General features: G+C 38.9%; 1 long non-coding RNA gene across 1 annotated transcript in view; it reads left to right on the top strand.

Annotated features, from left to right (window-relative positions):
- The window catches only part of LOC145509651 (uncharacterized), a 579505-nt gene that overhangs the window by 496010 nt on the left and 62189 nt on the right, over window positions 1–21306 (top strand). The window contains exons 9-10 of the long non-coding RNA XR_014056274.1: window positions 18426–18540; window positions 20522–20663. This is a non-coding gene — a long non-coding RNA (uncharacterized LOC145509651). The remainder of the gene's footprint in view (window positions 1–18425; window positions 18541–20521; window positions 20664–21306) is intronic.

Below are 21306 nucleotides of genomic sequence, written 5' to 3'. Positions count from 1 at the left end.
TTTATTGAGCCCATCTTTGCATGAAATGTTCCCTTGGTATCTCGAATTTTCTTGAAGAGATCTCTAGTCTTTGCCATTCTATTGGTTTTCTCTATTTCTTTGCATTGATCACTGAGGAAGGCTTTCTTTTCTCTCCTTGCTATTCTTTGAAACTCTGCATTCAAATGGGTATATCTTTCCTTTTGTTCTTTGCCTTTCACTTCTCTTTTTTTCACAGCTATTTGTAAGGACTCCTCAGACAACCATTTTGCCTTCTTGTATTTCTTTTTCTTGGGGATATCTTGATCCCTTTCTCCTGTACAATGTCACGAACCTCTGTCCATAGTTGTTCAGGCACACTATCAGATCTAGTCCCTTGAATCTATTTCTCACTTCCACTGTATAATTGTAAGGGATTTATTTAAGTCATACCTGAGTGGTCTAGTGGTTTTCCCTACTTTCTTCAATTTCAATCTGAATTTGGCAATAAGGAGTTCATGATCTGAGCCACAGTCAGCTCCTGGTCTTGTTTTTGCTGACTATATAGAGCTTCTCCATCTTTGGTTGCAAAGAATATAATCAATCTGATTTCAGTATTGACCATCTGGTGATGTCCATGTGTAGAGCCTTCTCTTGTGTTAATGGAAGAGGGTGTTAGCCATGACCAGTGTGTTCTCTTGACAAAACTCTGATAATGTTTGCTGCTTCGTTCTATTCTTCAAGGCCAAATTTGCCTTTCACTCCAGGTATCTCTTGACTTCTACTTTTGCATTCCATTCCCCTTTAATGAAAAGTACATCTTTTTTGGGTGTTAGTTCTAGAAGGCCTTGTAGGTCTTCATAGAACCATTCAAATTCAGTTTCTTCAGCATTCCTGGTCAGGGCATAGGCTTGGATTACTGTGATGTTGAATGGTTTGCCTTGGAAATGAACAGAGATCATTCTGTCGTTTTTGAGATTGCATCCAGGTACTGCATTTTGGTTTCTTTTGTTGACTATCAGGGCTACTCCATTTCTTCTAAGGGAGTCTTGGCCACAGTAGTAGATATAATGGTTATCTGAGCTAAATTTACCCATTCCAGTCCATTTTAGTTCGCTGATTCCTAAAATGTTGATGTTCACTCTTGCCGTCTCCTGTCTGACCACTTCCAATTTGCCTTGATTCATGGACCTAACATTCCAGGTTCCTATGCAATATTGTTCTTTACACCATCAGACTTACTTCCATCACCAGTCACATCCACAACTAGGTGTTGTCTTTGCTTTGGCTTCATCTCTTCATTCTTTCTGGAGTTATTTCTCCACTGATCTCCAGTAGCATATTGGGCACCTACTGACCTGGGCAGTTCATCTTTCATTGTTCTATCTTTTTGCCTTTCCATACTGTTCATGGGGTTCTCAAGGCAAGAATACTGAAGTGGTTTGCCATTTCCTTCTCCAGTGGACCGCATTCTGTCAGACCTCTCCACCATCACCCATCTCTCTTGGGTGGCCCTACATGGCATGGCTCATAATTTCATCCAGTTAGACAAGGCTGTGGTCCATGTGATCAGTTTGGTTAGTTTTCTGTGATTTTGGTTTTCACTCTGTCTGCCCTCTGATGGAGAAGGAAAAGAGGTTTATGGAAGTGTCCTGATGCGAGAGACTGACCGAGGGGGAAACTGGGTCTTTTTTTTTTTTTTTGATGAGGGGGGCCATGCTCACTAAATCTTTAATCCAATTTTCTGTTGATGAGTGGGGCTGTGTTCCCTCCCTGTTATGTGAGGTCAAACTATGGTGGAGGTAATGAAGATAATGGCAGCCTCCTTCAAAAGGTCCCATGTCCTGCAGCAGGCCACAGCCGACCCGTGCCTCTGCTGGAGACTCCTTGACACTCACGAGCAAGTCTGGGTCAGTCACTGGTGGGGTCACTGTTCCTTTCTCCTGAGTCTTGGTGCACACAAGGTTCTGTTTGTGCCTATGGAGAGTCTGTTTCCCCAGACCTGTGTAAGTTCTGGGGTCTCTAATGTGGGAATAATGGCAACCTCCTCCAAGAGGGCTTATGCAATACCCAGATCTGCTGCACCCAAACTTCCTGCCCCTATGGCAGCCCACTGCTGACTGTACCTCTACCGGAGACACTCAAACACAGTTCTGGCTCAGTCTCTGTGGGGTCTCTGGGTCCTGGTTCACACAAGGTTTGTTTGTGTACTCTGAGAGTTCCAGAAAAACATCTACTTCTGTTTTATTGACTATGCCAAAGTCTTTAACTGTTTGGATCACAAAAAAAACCATGGAAAGTTCTGAAAGAGATGGGAACACCAGACCACATGAACTGCCTCCTGAGAAATCTGTATGCAAGTCAGGAAGCAACAGTTAGAACTGGACATGGAACAACAGACTGGTTCCAAATTGGGAAAGGAGTATTTCAATGCTGTATATTGTCACCCTGCTTATTTAACTTACATGCAGGGTACATCATGCAAAATGCTGGACTGGATGAAGCACAAGCTGGAATCAAGATTGCTGGGAGAAATACCAATAACCTCAGATATGCAGATAACACCATCCTTGTGGCAGAAAGTAAAGAAGAACTAAAGAGCCTCTTGAAAGTGAAAGAAGAGAGTGAAAAAGTCAGCTTAAAACTCAACATTCAGAAAACTAAGATCATGTCATCTCATCCCATCACTTCATGGCAAATAGATGGGGAAACAGTGGCAGACTTTATTTTTTGGGCTCCAAAATCACTGCAGATGGTGACTGGATCCATGAAATTAAAATATGTTTGCTCCTTGGAAGAAAAGTTATGACCAACTTAGATAGCATATTAAAAAGCAGAGACATTACTTTGCCAACAAAGGTCGACCTAATCAAAGCTATGGTCTTTCCCATAGTCATGTATGGATGTGAGAGTTGGACTATGAAGAAAGCTGAGCGCCGAAGAATTGATGCTTTTGAACTGTGATGTTAGAGAAGACTCTTGAGAGTTCCTTGGACTGCAAGGAGATCCAACCAGTCCATCCTAAAGGAAATCAGTCTGGAATGTCCATTGGAAGGACTGATGCTGAAGCTGAAGCCCCAATACTTTGGCCACCTGATGCAAAGAACTGACTCTTTTGAAAAGACCCTGATGCTGGGAAAGATTGAAGGCACGAGGAGAAGGGGACAACAGAGGTTGATATGGCTGGATGGCATCACTGACTCAATGGACCTGAGTTTGATTAAGCTCTAGGAGTTGGTGATGGAGAAGGAAGCCTGGTGTGGTGCAGTTCATGGGGTCGCAAAAAGTTGATATGACTAAGCGACTGAACTGAACTGAGTTTAGATTTGCATTCTACCACTTGTCACCCCAACACTCAGCTGCCTAGAGGTCACAGTTAGTGACCTGTACCTTTAAGTACTAGAATTAGAGCCACAGCTATGGCTACAGTATCCATGGCAGCTAACTAGATCATTTGGTGATTAGCTCAGCAATAATCATGTACTCTATTCAATCCTGTTAAATATAAAGCCCAAGAAGCGTGTTAATAAGCATTTACCTCTAAATTTAACAAGGCCTTGACTTGTAGTAATAATCTTGACTGATTTGGCCTTGATAATCCAGTAAATATTATAGGGCACTAAATAATTATATAAAATAACAACTCTTTTTATAAGAAATAGATGGATTTTATTAGATATTTAGCTCTTCTCTTGATGGCCTTTAATTCAATTAAATTAATAATTTCAGTAACCACACTCAGAGAAGCTAATCAAATTCTGTACAGTTCATCCAAAATAACACAGAACAAACTTTATATTATAATGCATGGATTTTGAACTTTAACATGAAAATTACTACTCTGCGAAGAGTAAATGTGGCAGAAATGAACATATGAGATTTTGTTTCTCAAAAGCAGTTATCCAAATGTTATGTTTTTTGAAACACAAATGAAATAGACTATTTTATCAACTAGTAGACATTTAGCCCTGTCCAAAATGTCCATTGAACCCTTTAGGCCACACCAGAAAGTCTTTGAAATTTGTTTCCGTCCAAAACATCCAGGAGCATATTCAGTCTAATGGCTACAAAAACAAACAAAAAACTAAAAACAAAAAACAACCCCTTGTTCTGTTGCTTGGTAGTATTAAATCTTTATTTAAACATCCTCAGTGGAACATGTCAAAAATATTATACTCACACACAAAAATGCCAGTGCTACATTATAATGTTTCGTTACCATTTCTATTATTTTAACAGAGATGGGAATAAAAGGTACAATGCCTGATGTACATTAATCAGGATTTGGATAAGCTCACGGGGCTTCCCACGTGGTGCTAGTGGTAAAGAATCCAGTGCTCTGTGAGAACCTAGAGGTGATGGGGTGGGGTGAGAGGTGGAAGGAAGATTCATGAAAGAGGGGAAATATGTATACCTATAGCTGATTCATGCTGATGTATGGCAAAAACCAGCACAGTATTGTACAACAATTATCCTTCAATTAAAAATAGATAAATTTAAAAAATATTTTTAAAAAAAGGAAAGAAAAAAAAAAAAGAATCCCCCTGCCAATGCAAGAAACACAGGAGACAGGGTTCAATCAGGGGTCAGGTAGAACCCCTGGAGTAGGAAACAGCAACCCACTTCAGTATTCTTGCCTGGAAAATTCCATGGACAGAAGAGCCTGGCAGCCTACAGTCCATGGGGTCGCAAAGAGTCAGACAGGACTGAGCGACTGAGCACGCACATGTACAGTCTTTCGGGACAGGACGGGAAAACAACAGTGCAATACTGATGTTGAAGGGGAGGCAAGATACACTCTGATTGGGTTAACAGTAGCAGAAGAAGAACCAAATGTGACATCATCACAGGTACTTGGAAGAACACTCTGTGATGTTCATGATGAAGAGCACCTGTTAATGCTACCAAAAGAAGCTCATTAAAGAGGAGAGCAGAAGATGGCGGAGGAATAGGACGGGGAGACCACTCTCTCCTCCACAAATTTATCGAAAGAACATCTGAACGCTGACCAAACTTCACAAAACTACTTCTGAAGGCTGGCTGAGGACGTCAGGCTTTCACAAAAACTGCGCATTATCTTCAAAAGAGGTAGGAGAAATTATAAAAGATAAAAAGAGAGACAAAAGAGTTAGGGACGGAGACCCGTCCCGGGGAGGGAGTCGTAAAAGAGGAGGAATTTCCAAGCACCAGGAAACCCTCTCACCGGCGGGTGTTGGGGAGGATTTTTTATCTCGGAGGGCAACGTAACTGGGAGGAAAAATAAATAAAATCGACAGATTACGTGCCTAAAGCAACTCCCAGCAAAGAACCCCAGACGCTCGCATCATCCGCCACCAGCAAGTGGGGGCTGAACGGAGAGGAGCGGGCGGCATTGCCTAGGGTAAAGACCGGGCCCGAGTGCCCCGAGGGCAATCTGAGGGAGCTAACGTGAGATAGTAACCTAAACTGTGGGACAGCGAGAGAGAGAACTATCCCGCGAAAAGCCCAACTCTAAGGCACTGCCGGCCCGCTCACAGAACAAAGGACTGAGCGATACCAGAGGAGAGCTAGCCGGCTGCGGACTGCGCCATCCCCCGCCGGACACAGCGGGCAGGCGGGGCCCGCCAGAGCCGGAAAGGGGCAAACTCGGCTCCAGAGAGGGCACCCCCTACCAAACTGCAAACAGGCTCCCAGTTTTTTAAGCAAAGACTGCCTGAGATCCCGGAGGGTCGACAGCAGCCGGGAGGGTCGCAGCCAGAGACCAGCTCCCCAGAACCGACACAAAGCACACCGGAGCCGGGCGCGCCCGTAAACCGAGGCGGGGACCAGGGAGGTGATAAGCCGCACCGCCCCAACAGGGGACAGCGCCCTCGCCAAACTCCTGGCCGCCTGGGCAGCTCCGACCGGGAACGGCACAAGCCGCGGACAAAATCGAGTCTGCGCCTTTGTGGAGTAACCGGGAGCCTGAACCTGAGCGGCTTAGTCCTGGGAAGTGCACGCAGCTCAGGGCCCGCTCCCCGGCCGAGTAACCTGAAACCTGAGCAGGGTAGACGGGGAAAGCACACACGCCGTGAGCGGGGGCGAACCCAGTGCGGCCGAGACACTGCGAGCTTACCACACACACGCCAGAATTGCAGTGTTCCTTCCTCCCCACAGCACGATTGAACAAGCGAACCTAAAGAGATCACCTCCACCGCTTTGATGCAGGGCGGAAATTAGATACTGAAGAGATCTCCAAACAGAAGCCAAATAAACAGAGGGAAGTGCTTTGGAAGGGACAGGCCAACAGATTAAGATCCCTGTAGCTAATACCGACTGCATTAAAAAGGACCTACAGATCTTGAAAAGTATAAGCAGGAATAAGGATCTATCTAAAACTGAGCAGATCCCACACTGCTCACAACAGCTCCAGAGAAAGTCCGGGATATATATATTTTTTTACTATTATTATTTTTTTTAATTTTTTTTTAATTTTTTTTTTTTAATTAAAAAAATTTTTTTTTCTCTTCTTTCCTTTTTCTTCAAGTCCTCTATTACACCTTTAAGTTTCATTTTCATAACCCACTATTAACTTGCAAAAAAAAAAAAAAACCCTATTTTTGAAGCAAACTACATACATATATCTTATACCTTTTGTGTTTTTTTTTTTTAATGTTTTTTTCCTGTTCTACATTTTTTTACTGTTTCTTTTTTTACTGTTTTACTGTTTTTTTTTTCTTTTTACACTGTTCCCTTTTTTCTTTTTTTTTTTTTTTTTTTTTTTAGATTGTAAGTTTTATAAGAGTCTAACCTCTACTCTAGATTTTTAATCTGTGTTTTACATATTTGATATCAACTTTGTACATTTAAGAACCCAATCTTTAGGACCCATTTTTACTCAGGAGTGTGATCACTGGCCTGATCACTCTGTCCCCCTATTGATGCTCTTTCTTCTCCCCCAGGGAACCTCTATCTCCCACCCTCCTCCTTCTCTTCTCAACCCAATTCTGTGAATCTCTGAGGGTGTTCTGGGTACCGGAGAACACTTCAGGAACAGGATACTGCCCAGATCTCTCTCTCCCCTCTTAATTCCTCCCTTTCTACTCATGCTCACCTCTGTTACCTTCCTCCCCCCTCTCTATGTATCTCTGTGAATCACTCTGAGGGTTCCAAACTGTGGAAAGCACAGAGGGAAGTGCTTACTGGCTAGATTGCTCTCTCCACATTTGAATTCCCCTCTTCCCCTCCTGGTCACTACAACCCACCCCCCCCACCTCATCTCTCCATGTAACTCAGTGAACCTTTCCGGGTATCCCTCACTGTGGAGAATCTTTTCACCATTAACCTAAAAGTTTTATTATTGAGGCTGTATGGAAGGAGAAGTCTTGAGGCTACTGCAAGAATAAGACTGAAAGCCAGGGGAAACATTAATTAATAAGAGACCATCCAATAGCCTCCATAAATTCACTGAAACCAAGCTCCACCCAAGAGATAATAAGTTCCAGAGCAAGACATACCACGCAAATTCTCCAGCAACGCAGGAACATAGACCTGAGCATCAATATACAGGCTGCCCAGAGGCACACCAAATCCATAGACATCTCAAAAATTAATACTGGTCACTCCATTACACTCAAGAGAGCAGAAATCCAGCTCCACCCACCAGAACACCGACACAAGCTCCCCCAACCAGGAAACCTTGACAAGCCACCTGTCCAACCCCAACCGCAGTGAGGAACCTCCACAACAAAGAGGAACTTCATACTACCAGAATACAGAAGGGCCACGCCTAACACAGCAATCTAAACAAGATGAAAAGGCAGAGAAATACTCAGCAAGTAAAGGAAAATGAGAAATGCCCACAAAGCCAAACAAAAGAGGAGGAGATAGGGAATCTATCCGAAAAAGAATTTAGAATAAGGATAATAAAAATGATCCAAAATCTTGAAAGCAAAATGGAGTTACAGATAAATAGCCTGGAGACAAAGATTGAGAAGATGCAAGAAATGTTTATCAAGGACTTAGAAGAAATAAAAAGGAATCAATATAGAATGAATAATGAAATAAAGGAGATAAAAGACACTCTGGAGGGAACCAACAGTAGAATAACGGAGGCAGAAGATAGGATAAGTGAGGTAGAAGATAGAATGATGGAAATAAACGAAGCAGAGAGGAAAAAAGAAAAAAGAATCAAAAGAAATGAGGAAAACCTCCGGGACCTCTGGGACAATATGAAACGCCCCAACATTCGAATCATAGGAGTCCCAGAAGAAGAAGATAAAAGGAAAGGCCATGAAAAAATACTCGAGGAGATAATAGTTGAGAATTTCCCTAAATTGAGGAAAGAAATAGTCACAGAAGTCCAAGAAACCCAGAGAGTTCCAAACAGGATAAACCCAAGGCGAAACACCCCAAGACACATATTAATCAAATTAACAAAGATCAAACACAAAGAACAAATATTAAAAGCAGCAAGGGAAAAACAACAAATAACACACAAGGGGATCCCCATAAGGATAACAGCTGATCTTTCAATAGAAACCCTTCAGGCTAGAAGGGAATGGCAGGACATACTTAAAGTAATGAAAGAGAATAATCTACAACCCAGATTACTGTACCCAGCAAGGATCTCATTCAGATATGAAGGAGAATTCAAAAGCTTTACAGACAAGCAAGAGCTGAGGGAATTCAGCACCACCAAACCAGCTCTCCAGCAAATGCTAAAGGATCTTCTCTAAACAGGAAACACAGAAAGGATGTTTCAACACGAACTCAAAACAACAAAGTAAATGGCAACGGGATCATACTTATCAATAATTACCTTAAATGTAAATGGGTTGAATGCCCCAACCAAAAGGCAAAGGGTTGCTGAATGGATACAAAAACAAGACCCCTATATATGCTGTCTACAAGAGACCCACCTCAAAACTAGGGACACACACAGGCTGAAAGTGAAAGGGTGGAAAAACATATTCCATGCAAACGGAGACCAAAAGAAAGCAGGAGTCGCAATACTCATTTCAGATAAAATAGACTTTAAAATAAAGGATGTGAAAAGGGACAAAGAAGGACACTACATAAAGATCAAAGGATCAATTCAAGAAGAAGACGTAACAATCATAAATATATATGCACCCAACATAGGAGCACCACAATATATAAGGCAAATACTAACAAGTATGAAAGGGGAAATTAACAATAACACAATAATAGTGGGAGACTTTAATACTCCACTCACGCATATGGATAGATCAACTAAACAGAAAATTAACAAGGAAACACAAACTTTAAATGATACAATAGACAAATTAGATTTAATTGATATTTACAGGAGTTTCCACCCCAAAACAATCAATTTTACCTTTTTCTCAAGTGCACATGGAACTTTCTCCAGGATAGATCACATCCTGGGCCATAAATCTAGCCTTGGTAAATTCAAAAAAATTGAAATCATCCCAGCCATCTTCTCTGACCACAATGCAGTAAGATTAGACCTCAATTACAGGAAAAAAACTATTAAAAGTTCCAACATATGGAGGCTAAACAACACGCTTCTGAATAACCAACAAATCACAGAAGAAATCAAAAAAGAAATAAAATTATGCATAGAAACGAATGAAAATGAAAACACAACAACCCAAAACCTATGGGACACTGTAAAAGCAATACTAAGGGGAAGGTTCATAGCAATACAGGCGTACCTCAAGAAACAAGAAAAAAATCAAATAAATCAACTAACTCTACACCTAAAGCAACTAGAGAAGGAAGAAATGAAAAACCCCAGGGTCAGTAGAAGGAAAGAAATCTTAAAAATTAGGGCAGAAATAAATGCAAAAGAAACAAAAGAGACCATAGCAAAAATCAACAAAACTAAAAGCTGGTTTTTCGAGAAGATAAACAAAATTGATAAGCCATTAGCCAGACTCATCAAGAAACAAAGGGAGAAGAATCAGATCAACAAAATTAGAAATGAAAATGGAGAGATCACAACAGATTCCACAGAAATACAAAGGATCATAAGAGACTACTACCAACAGCTATATGCCAATAAAATGGACAACTTGGAAGAAATGGACAAATTCTTAGAAAAGTATAACTTTCCAAAACTGAACCAGGAAGAAATAGAAGATCTTAACAGACCCATCACAAGCACGGAAATCGAAAGTGTAATCAGAAATCTTCCAGCAAACAAAAGCCCAGGACCAGACGGCTTCACAGCGGAATTCTACCAAAAATTTAGAGAAGAGCTAACACCTATCCTGCTCAAACTCTTCCAGAAAATTGCAGAAGATGGTAAACTTCCAAACTCATTCTATGAGGCCACCATCACCCTAATTCCAAAACTAGACAAAGATGTCACAAAAAAGGAAAACTACAGGCCAATATCACTGATGAACATAGATGCAAAAATCCTTAATAAAATTCTAGCAAACAGAATCCAACATCATATTAAAAAGATCATACATCATGACCAAGTGGGCTTTATCCCAGGAATGCAAGGTTTTTTTAACATCCGCAAATCAATCAATGTAATACACCACATTAACAAATTGAAAGAAAAAAACCATATGGTTATCTCAATAGATGCAGAAAAAGCCTTTGACAAAATTCAGCATCCATTTATGATTAAAACCCTCCAGAAAGCAGGAATAGAAGGAACATATCTCAACATAATAAAAGCTATATATGACAAACCCACAGCAAACATTATCCTCAATGGTGAAAAATTGAAAGCATTTCCCCTAAAGTCAGGAACAAGGCAAGGATGCCCACTTTCACCACTACTATTCAACATAGTTTTGGAAGTTTTGGCCACAGCAATCAGAGCTGAAAAAGAAATAAAAGGAATACAGATAGGAAAAGAAGAAGTAAAACTCTCACTGTTTGCAGATGACATGATCCTCTACATAGAAAACCCTAAAGACTCTACTAGAAAATTACTAGAGTTGATCAATGAATATAGTAAAGTTGCAGGATATAAAATTAACACACAGAAATCCCTTGCATTCCTATACTCCAATAATGAGAAAACAGAAAGAGAAATTAAGGAAACAATACCATTCACCATTGCATCCAAAAGAATAAAATACTTAGGAATATATCTACCTAAAGAAACAAAAGACTTATATATAGAAAACTATAAAACACTGATGAAAGAAATCAAAGAGGACACAAACAGATGGAGAAATATACCGTGTTCATGGATTGGAAGAATTAATATAGTGAAAATGAGTATTCTACCCAAAGCAATCTACAGATTCAATGCAATCCCTATCAAGCTACCAATGGTATTTTTCACAGAACTAGAACAAATCATCTCACAATTTGTATGGAAATATAAGAAACCTCGAATAGCCAAAGCAATCTTGAGGAAGAAGAATGGAACTGGAGGAATCAACCTGCCTGACTTCAGACTCTACTACAAAGCCACAGTCATCAAGACAGTATGGTACTGGCACAAAGATAGAAATATAGATCAATGGAACAAAATAGAAAGCCCAGAGATAAACCCACGCACATATGGACACCTTATCTTAGACAAAGGAGGCCAGAATATACAATGGAGAAAAGACAATCTCTTTAACAAGTGGTGCTGGGAAAACTGGTCAACCACTTGTAAAAGAATGAAACTAGAACACTTCCTAACACCGTACACAAAAATAAACTCAAAATGGATTAAAGATCTAAACGTAAGACCAGAAACAATAAAACTCCTAGAGGAAAACATAGGCAAAACACTCTCCGACATAAATCACAGCAGGATCCTCCATGACCCACCTCCCAGAATATTGGAAATAAAAGCAAAAATAAACAAATGGGACCTAATTAAAATTAAAAGCTTTTGCACAACAAAGGAAACTATAAACAAGGTGAAAAGACAGCCTTCAGAATGGGAGAAAATAATAGCAAATGAAGCAACAGACAAACAATTAATCTCAAAAATATACAAGCAACTTCTGCAGCTGAATTCCCGAAAAATAAATGACCCAATCAAAAAATGGGCCAAAGAACTAAACAGACATTTCTCCAAAGAAGACATACAGATGGCTAACAAACACATGAAAAGATGCTCAACATCACTCATTATTAGAGAAATGCAAATCAAAACCACAATGAGGTATCATTTCACACCAGTCAGAATGGCTGCTATCCAAAAGTCTACAAGCAATAAATGCTGGAGAGGGTGTGGAGAAAAGGGAACCCTCTTACACTGTTGGTGGGAATGCAAACTAGTACAGCCACTATGGAGAACAGTGTGGAGATTCCTTAAAAAACTGGGAATAGAACTGCCATATGACCCAGCAATCCCACTGCTGGGCATATACACCGAGGAAACCAGAATTGAAAGAGACGCGTGTACCCCAATGTTCATCGCAGCACTGTTTACAATAGCCAGGACATGGAAGCAACCTAGATGTCCATCAGCAGATGAATGGATAAGGAAGCTGTGGTACATATACACAATGGAATATTACTCAGCCATTAAAAAAAATACATTTGAACCGGTTCTACTGAGATGGATGAAACTGGAGCCCATTATACAGAGTGAAGTAAGCCAGAAAGAAAAACAACAATACAGTATACTAATGCATATATATGGAATCTGAAAGATGGTAACGATAACCCTATATGCGGGACAGAATGAGAGACACAGATGCATGGAACAATTTTATGGACTCTGAGGGAGAAGGTGAGGGTGGGCCGTTCTGGGAGAATGGCATTGAGACATGTGTATTGTCATATGTGAAACAGAGCACCATTCCATGTTCGATGCATGTGACAAGGGCTCGGGGCCGGGGCAGTGGGATGATCCAGAGGGATGGGAGGGGGAGGGAGGTGGGTGGGGGGTTCGGGAAGGGGAACACATGTAAACCCATGGCTGATTCATGTCAATGTATGGCAAAAACTATTACAATACTGTAAAGTAATTAGCCCCCAAGTAAAATAAATAAATTTATAAAAAAAAAAAAAAAAAAAAAAAAAAAAAAAAAAAGAAGCTCATTAAAGAAGCTCATAAAAAGAAGTAAAAACCCACTTGGGCTGCCAAACTCAACTTGACTGCATGGAATTGAAATTCCAGGGGCTTATAAACTAACCAGATGTGGAGAATCATTTTCTGTGAACAATTTCAGAGCTCGAGAATTCTTATTTACAGAACTTATGAAAATATTTAACATTATAAGTACCAGTTCCACATATTCAGGGATTGCACCTTCAAGATGGCACCAAAGAGTTCAGTTATTTACTATGCATGGCGTAGAATTAGGTTTTGTTATTGTTCAGTCACTAAGTTGTGTCTGACTCTTTGCAACCCCATGGCCTATAGCATGCAAGGCTTCCCTGTCTCCCAAAGAGACTGTCTCCTGGAGTTTGCTCAAATTCATATCCATTGAGTCAGTGATGCCATCCAACCATCTCATCCTCTGTTCCTCCCTTCTCCTCTTGCCCTCAGTTTTTCCCAGCATCAGAATATTTTCCAATGAGTTGGCTCGTTGCTTCAGGTGGCCAAAGTATTAGAGCTTCAGGTTCAACAGTCCTTCCAGTGAATATTCAGGGTTGATTTCCTTTAAGACTGACTGGTTTGAGCAATAAGAAGTTGCTGTCCAAGGGACTCTCAAGAGTCTGCTCCAGCACCACAGTTCGAAAATTTCAACTTTGTCACTAACCCAGACACTAACAATGAAAAAGCAAGAAGAAGACAAATGTATGTACATTTTATTATGTATTCACACACACACACACACACACACACACACACACTTATATATATTTGTATATACACTTTCATTTGCATGGAAGAAAATCTCAACTTTAACCTTTCATACTGCATGATAGCTTTCAAGACTGCAAATGTGAATGCAATTTGACTACTCCTAACAAACGCATGAATAAAAGGATGCTTGTTTCATTTTTCACAGTTGCTGGGCCCAAAAATATCTTCTTTGTTTCTAACATATGAGTATTTAACAATGGTAGTAACACTCACTTGCGTGCAGAAATATTATAAACAATGTTTGAGCTTCCATTTGTGCCTTTGGAAGAAATAAATGAAAATTTTAGTACACTGTGGAAAATGCAGAAAAAAATTTCTGTGACCTAATAGATTATGTTTTCAGAATGTATGTCCGTGGAAGATGTGGCAGAGTCTGAAGACTAGAAGTGCCATTATTTTCATGAGAAAATCGGAATGTTTATACATCGGTCCTGAATGGCAATCACAGTATGAACAATGCAGTGGAAGGCTGTCACAGCTAACTTCAAAAGCTGGTGATAGTATTTCATTCTTCCATTTGAAGACTTATTGAAGTGTTAAAAGATGAATAGCAAAGCAGTGAACAAATTGTAAGGTTCTTTGTGGTCATAATCAAATATAGTGATCAACTTCACAATGACACTGACAAAATCAAATTCATATAACAAAAACTGTTAACAGATATAATGAATATAAAGCTAATAACAAGATCAATACATACTTGGTAGCAATTGCTCATCGAATTGAGTATAACCCTATAGAACTTCATAGTTCTATAACATAACCTACAAGACCTTTTAGAACTAACACCCAAAAAAGATGTCCTTTTCATTATAGGGGACTGGAATGCAAAAGTAGGAAGTCAAGAAACACCTGGAATAACTGGCAAATTTGGCCTTGGAGTACAGAATGAAGCAGGGCAAAGGCTAATAGAGTTTTGATAAGAGAATGCTTGTCATAGCAAACACCTTCTTCCAACAACACAAGAGAAGACTCTACACATGGACATCACCAGATGATCAACACCAAAATCAGATTGATTATATTCTTTGCAGCCAAAGATGGAGAAGCTCTATACAGTCAGAAAAAACAAGACCGTGTGGTTCAGATCATGAACTCCTTATTGTCAAATTCAGATTTAAATTGAAGAAAGTGGGGAAAACCACTAAACCATTCAGGTATGACCTAAATCAAACCCCTTATGATTATACAGTGAAAGTGAGAAATAGATTTAAGGGACTAGATATGATAGAGTGCCTGATGAACTATGGACGGAGGTTTGTGACATTGTACAGGAGACAGGGATCAAGACCATCCCCAAGAAAAAGAAATGCAAAAAAGCAAAATAGCTGTCTGAGGAGGCCTTACAAATAGCTGTGAAAATAAGAGAAGCGAAAAACAAAGGAGAAAATGAAAAATATACCCATTTGAATGCAGAGTTCCAAAGAACAGCAAGGAGATATAAGAAAGCCTTCCTCAGTGATTAATGCAAAGAAATAGAGGAAAACAATAGATTGGCAAAGACTAGAGATCTCTTCAAGAAAATCAGAGATACCAAGGGAACATTTCATGCAAAGATGGGCTCGATAAAGGACAGAAATGGTATGGACCTAACAGAAGCAGAGGATATTAAGAAGAGATGGCAAGAATACACAGAAGAACTATACAAAAAAGATCTTCATGACCCAGATAACCACGATGCTGTGATTACTCACCTAGAGCCAGACATCCTGGAATGTGAAGTCAAGTGGGCGTCAGGAAGCATCACTATGAACAAAGCTAGTGGAGGTGATGGAATTCCAGTTGAGCTATTTCAAATCCTGAAAGATGATGCTGTGAAAGTGCTGCACTCAATATGTCAGCAAATCTGGAAAACTCAGCAGTGGCCACAGGACTGCAAAAAGTCAGTTTTCATTCCAATCCCAAAGAAAGGAAATGCCAAAGAATGCTCAAACAACCACACAATTGCATTCATCTCACATGCTAGTAAAGTAATGCTCAAAATTCTCCAATCCAGGCTTCAACAATACGTGAACCGTGAACTTTCAGATGTTTGAACTGGTTTTAGAAAAGGCAGAGGAACCAGAGATCAAATTGCAAACATCTGCTGGATCATCGAAAAAGCGAGAGAGTTAAGAAAAACATCTATTTCTGCTTTATTGACTATGCCAAAGCCTTTGACTGTGTGGATCACAATAAAGTGTGGAAAATTCTGAAAGAGATGGGAATACCAGACTACCTGTCCTGCCTCTTGGGAAACCTTCATGGAGGTTAGGAAGCAACAGTTAGAACTGGACATGGAACAACAGACTGGTTCCAAATAGGAAAAGGAGTATGTCAAGGCTGTCTATTGTCACCGTGCTTATTTAACTTATATGCAGAGTACCTCATGAGAAATGCCAGGCTGGAGGAAGCACAAGCTGGAATCAAGATTCCCAGGAGAAATATCAGTAACCTCAGATATGTAGATGACACCACTCTAATGGCAGAAAGTGAAGAAGAACTAAAGAGCCTCTTGATGAAAGTGAAAGAAGAGAGTGAAAATGTTGGCTTAAAGCTCAACATTGAGAACACTAAGATCATGGCATCCAGTCCCATCACTTCATGGCAAATAGATGGGGAAGCAATGGAAACAGTGAGAGAGTTTTTTTTGTGGGGGGGGCTCCAAAATCACTGAGATGATGACTGCTGCCAAGAAATTAAAAGATGCTTGTTCCTTAGAAGAAACGCTATGACCAACCTAGATAGCATGTTAAAAAGCAGAGCCATTACTTTACCAACAAAGGTCCGTCTAGTCAAAGCTATGGTTTTTCCAATAGTCATGTACTGATGTGAGAGTTGGACTATAAAAAAAGCTCAGTGCCGAAGAATTGATGCTTTTGAACTGTGGCATTGGGGAAGACTCTTGAGAGTCCCTTGGACTGCAAGGAGATCCAACCAGTCAATCGTAAATGAGGTCATTCCTTAATATTCATTGAAAGGATTGATGCTGAAGCTGGAGCTGCAGTACTTTGGCCACCTGATGTGAAAACTGACCCATTAGAAAAGACCCTGATGCTGGGAAAGATTGAAGGCAGGAGGAGAAGGGGACGACAGAGGATGAGATGATCAGATGGCATCACCGACTCAATGCACATGAGTTTGGGTAAACTCCAAGAGTTGGTGCTGGACAGGGAGGCCTGGCGTGCTGCAGTTCATGGGGTTGCAAAGAGTCGAACACGACTGAGCGACTAAACTGAACTGATAGAACTTCATGATGAGGAAGAAATGTGAAATCCAAAGCTCATCGTGAATTACAAAAAAATAATGTGAATTAAATTTTAGCAAAATTAAATGCTTGCCTTATTTAATGTGAAATTGTAGTGTTAGTCAGTCGGTCATGTCCAACTGTTTGCGCCTCCATGGACTATAGCCTGCCAGGCTCCTCTGTCCATGGAATTCTCCAGGCAAGAATACTGGAGTGGGTTGCCATGCCCTTCTCCAGGGGATCTTCCCAACCCAGGTATCAAACCCAGGTCTCCTGCATTGCAGGCAGATTCTTTACCAATTGAGCTACTCAGGGAGCCTTGAACCATGAAGCATGTCTCAGTGGACATTTGGACAGGAGTTAATTTCAAGGACTTTTTGGTGTAGTTAATTTCAAGAACCTTTTTGGCATGTACCAAAGGTCTCAATGGATGTTTTATACAGGACAAAATGTCCTCGAATGATTGCATTGCATTGTTACATGTGAGTTTTTCTTCTTCATATTTTAAAATAAAATAGTAGTACATTCAAATTTTATTTTAATGATACCAATATATTTTTTGAAACCACTTCACAAAGTTGCTAAAGATCAGGCAAACTTAAGAGAAAAGCCAAATTCAAGAAGCAAAATTATTCATAAAAGTGTATGTGTCTTTCTTCCTTAGGTAATACTGATTAAAAAAAAACATATTGTATGACTCTGTTAGGACTGCTGTAAGGGTAGGAGTGAGGGGTTTCCCTGAATGCTAAGACCCAGAAGAATCCAGATAAAAGTCAAGTAAAAATAAAAATAATTGATGATAGCAATCAGCCAAATTAAATGACAGATAAATGGACCAAAACACATTTTAACCATATCAACTATAGTTTGGCAAAATTTTCCTGTTTTGGAAACAAAACTTTTGGGAGTTTGGGATTAGCAGATGCAAACTATTATATATATAATGGATAAACAACAAGTTTGTACTGTTATAGCACAGGGAACTATATTCAGCATCTTGTGATAAACCATAATGTGAAAGAATATGAAAAAACACATGTATCTATAACTGAGTCACTGCTGTATAGCAGAAATAAACACAACATTGTAAATCAACTGTAATTCAATAGTTGTTTCTGAAAAAGGAGAAGAAATCTGTCATTCAGTCTCACATGTTGAATTGAAGCTATGAAGGAAATAAAATTTATTTTTAATTCATTTAGAAACAGAATTTCTGTTACTTATAGTCTACATAATTGTAACGGACACACTGTTGAGTTGTTGTTTAAGATAAAAAAAATAGTGTGAAAAAAGTAGCATCTGTAATCTTTTCCCCCTTGAGTTCTACAACTAATCACGTTTCTTTCAATGTTTAATTCTTCATGTAGTAAATTACTACATCCCAGCATAGGGTCAATCTGACAATGTAAGACCACTGCTGTATTCGTTCACATATTAAGTATTTGGCTAAGTATGACGAAAATCTTGATTTTCTTTTTTCTTTATAGTCTATTTATTATCTTTTTCTAGGAGAGAATGGGAAGAGGTAACTGTCTAACAGATCTCCTTGGTACTGACATATCCGGAACTTATTTTACATGGTGCCCACAGTATGAAAATCTATATGAAAATCTACATTTTCCTGGTAAGCATGAGAAATTTAAATATAATGATGCTTGGAACTCAGAAGGACAAATAATAGTAACAACTTGTGGAAAAACTGGTCAAAAGGCAGTAAGAAAACTGTTAGTGTTGGCAGTCTCTGACTTAATGGTAACACCAGAACCAACTAGCCCAAAGAGCCTCTCCCAAGTCTGTTTTGGCCACAAGACTGGTTGTGGTTTTGGCTTTAAACACTCTGGAGCATCTCCTTCCCATCAAGGCTTCATTGTGCAGAACCTAAACTTTCACTGTTAGAGCAGATTTCACTACTCTGGCAGAAGGTATATACAGCTTAGCTCTCTTTCTGTTTCTCTTTGTACTTTTCCACTATCAGTGAATCATGAAGGTGTTGATTCATGGCACAGATTAAAGGCTCATCTATTAAAAAAATAAAAAACAAATCCTAAACAATTCTCACATGAATAGCATTATACATGACTGATTCTAAAGTTTGGAATGATATAGTAATGATTTTGATTGTTAACCTGGTCTCCCCCTACAATGCTGAGATCTCTTCTAAACCTGAAATATTTTACCTTTCATTTCATAGAGAATAATTAGTAAGGGACACTGAAAACCTTGGTATTTCTATATAAGGGTTTTACATTATTAATAATACTGCAAAGAACAAAAGAACTAAGTTCATTTTGGAAGGAAACAAAATATTGATTTAATACAGACATTTTTTAAAAGAGTAAATTAATTTTATATTCAGTATTCTTTATATCTCAGTGTAAAGGGTTTCAATGTACATAGGTTTAGCTAGATATTTGAAATATTAATAGAGACTGGGTAAAATAAGCTTTTGTGATTATGTGAAACACTCAGATAAATATGAAATGTTTTAGTCACTCAGATATTTTAAAGTAGATATGGTTATGGCCTCACATCAGCTAAATTTTAATTGACTGATGAAATGGTTTACTTTTCAGATGTGTGAAGGTTGCTGGTCTGTATTAATAGATCAGCAAAGTATTTTATTTTAAAGATTATTCCAGTAAAAATGGAAAACCAATATGTACAGATGAGTGTTATGACACCTCACAGAGTTTTGATTATTGATTTATAGAAAAATATGTTTGCAATCTAAATCATTTAGAGGCATTTAGAGGATTAACTTGTTAAAAGTATGAAAACTTTATCTGTTAGGAAAATTAATATTTAAAGAGGAATCTGATTTAGGATGCTTTTTACTAGAACAGAGGACACACTATAAGATAATATTTTTGTTAATATAGGTTCCTGAAGTTATCTATAGGGAACCAAATGAAGTTTTTAAAAAATTCAAGATTAAATGTAGTATCAACAGGTATATAATTTTACTCATGTATTATAGTGATTTTCTTTCATTTCCTATTTATTAATAGAGAGAGTTAAATATAAAATCATTTCCATATTTTATGGGCATATTTGAAGAGGTAAATATCTTGTTTAATGAAGAGAGTTGGAAAATTATGAAATAACTGCTGTTCCACAAGAGTGCAAAAATAACCTGGTTTTATTTTAACCTAATTATGTTGAATACATCCCCAGATTCTTTGGAAATACTAAATTGCAAATGATTTTATACCAAGTATAGCAAAATATGAACTCCACACCAGCCTTGGGGAATGTACCTTACTCAAAGAATTGACTCCTGAATCCTATTATGGAGATACAGGAATTTCTAACACAGAGATTGCAATTACTCTCTCTTCTGCTGCAACATGTGTTTCTACAACCAGCCATATGCGGTTGTTAAATGGGAAGTGATGCTGGTGTGGCAAAAAGGTTGTGTTGGTTCATCAACATTTTGACTTAGGCATGGGGGGAATTTAATTATCTCCTTTGACAACAAAGGGAAAAACTTTCAACTCTGTGCACAGACATAAATCCTGTTAAATAGAATGGGACAATTGAAATAGAAAATTTTAAGCTCAATTTTTATGAAAGTAAAAATTAGTGCCTATTGTACCCATTTCCAGCTATCATCTAAGATTGTGCTCATCATATGAGAAAACACTGGATAAGCAAGCAAAATGACACTTAACTTTAAAGCCTTGTAAGTGTATTGGATGCAACAATGTCTCAAGGACCTAATTCAAAAGAGAAATGAGCCTTTTCTAGGTGAGAAATGACTGGGTGCTACATGTTAAATGAGAGTGAAGGGGGGAGGTGTGCCATGGAGGGGGAGACTTTTTCTGGGATGAGGAGAAGCAAGACTAAACTTTTAATGAAAGCTCAGGCTAGTTTGGAATCTGGAAGAGCCCCAGTGCAAAAATAAGTCTCTTGGCCAGACAGTTATAACCTGAAAGAATTTGTTCAGTGAGCATCTGTGGGTATAGAGCAGAAAACACAGATATCATAATATTATCGGAAACTTAGGTTCAGGGGTGCAGCTGGAATTCAATTCAGAGTTGAATTGGAATTAAATAAAGCTTCAACCTAGTCCCAGCTCAGCTTGACTTATGATTAGTTCATCTTAACGCCCTTGCAAGAGGAAAGGACAAGCCCTTAACTGGGAAAACTAAAATGGAATAAAAGCAAACATACTAAACAGTTGCATATTTATTGCACCTTTATAATAATAATAAAAAAGAACACATCAAAATTAAAATGCATGTAAAGATGTAAAATGAAAAAAAAAAAAGAAAAAGGATGTAAAATGATATGACCCTGTAATAAGGTTAAAATAATAATAGATTCTCAGCTTCAGCTTAGGATATATAAAGCTAGAAAGAATGCTGCTTATTGTAATAATATGTAAAAT

This window comes from Giraffa tippelskirchi, chromosome 6, assembly GCF_054371585.1.
Source record: "Giraffa tippelskirchi isolate mGirTip1 chromosome 6, T2T-mGirTip1v1.2.pri, whole genome shotgun sequence".
NCBI lineage: Eukaryota > Metazoa > Chordata > Mammalia > Artiodactyla > Giraffidae > Giraffa > Giraffa tippelskirchi.
This window is presented reverse-complemented; position numbering and strand designations above follow the sequence as displayed.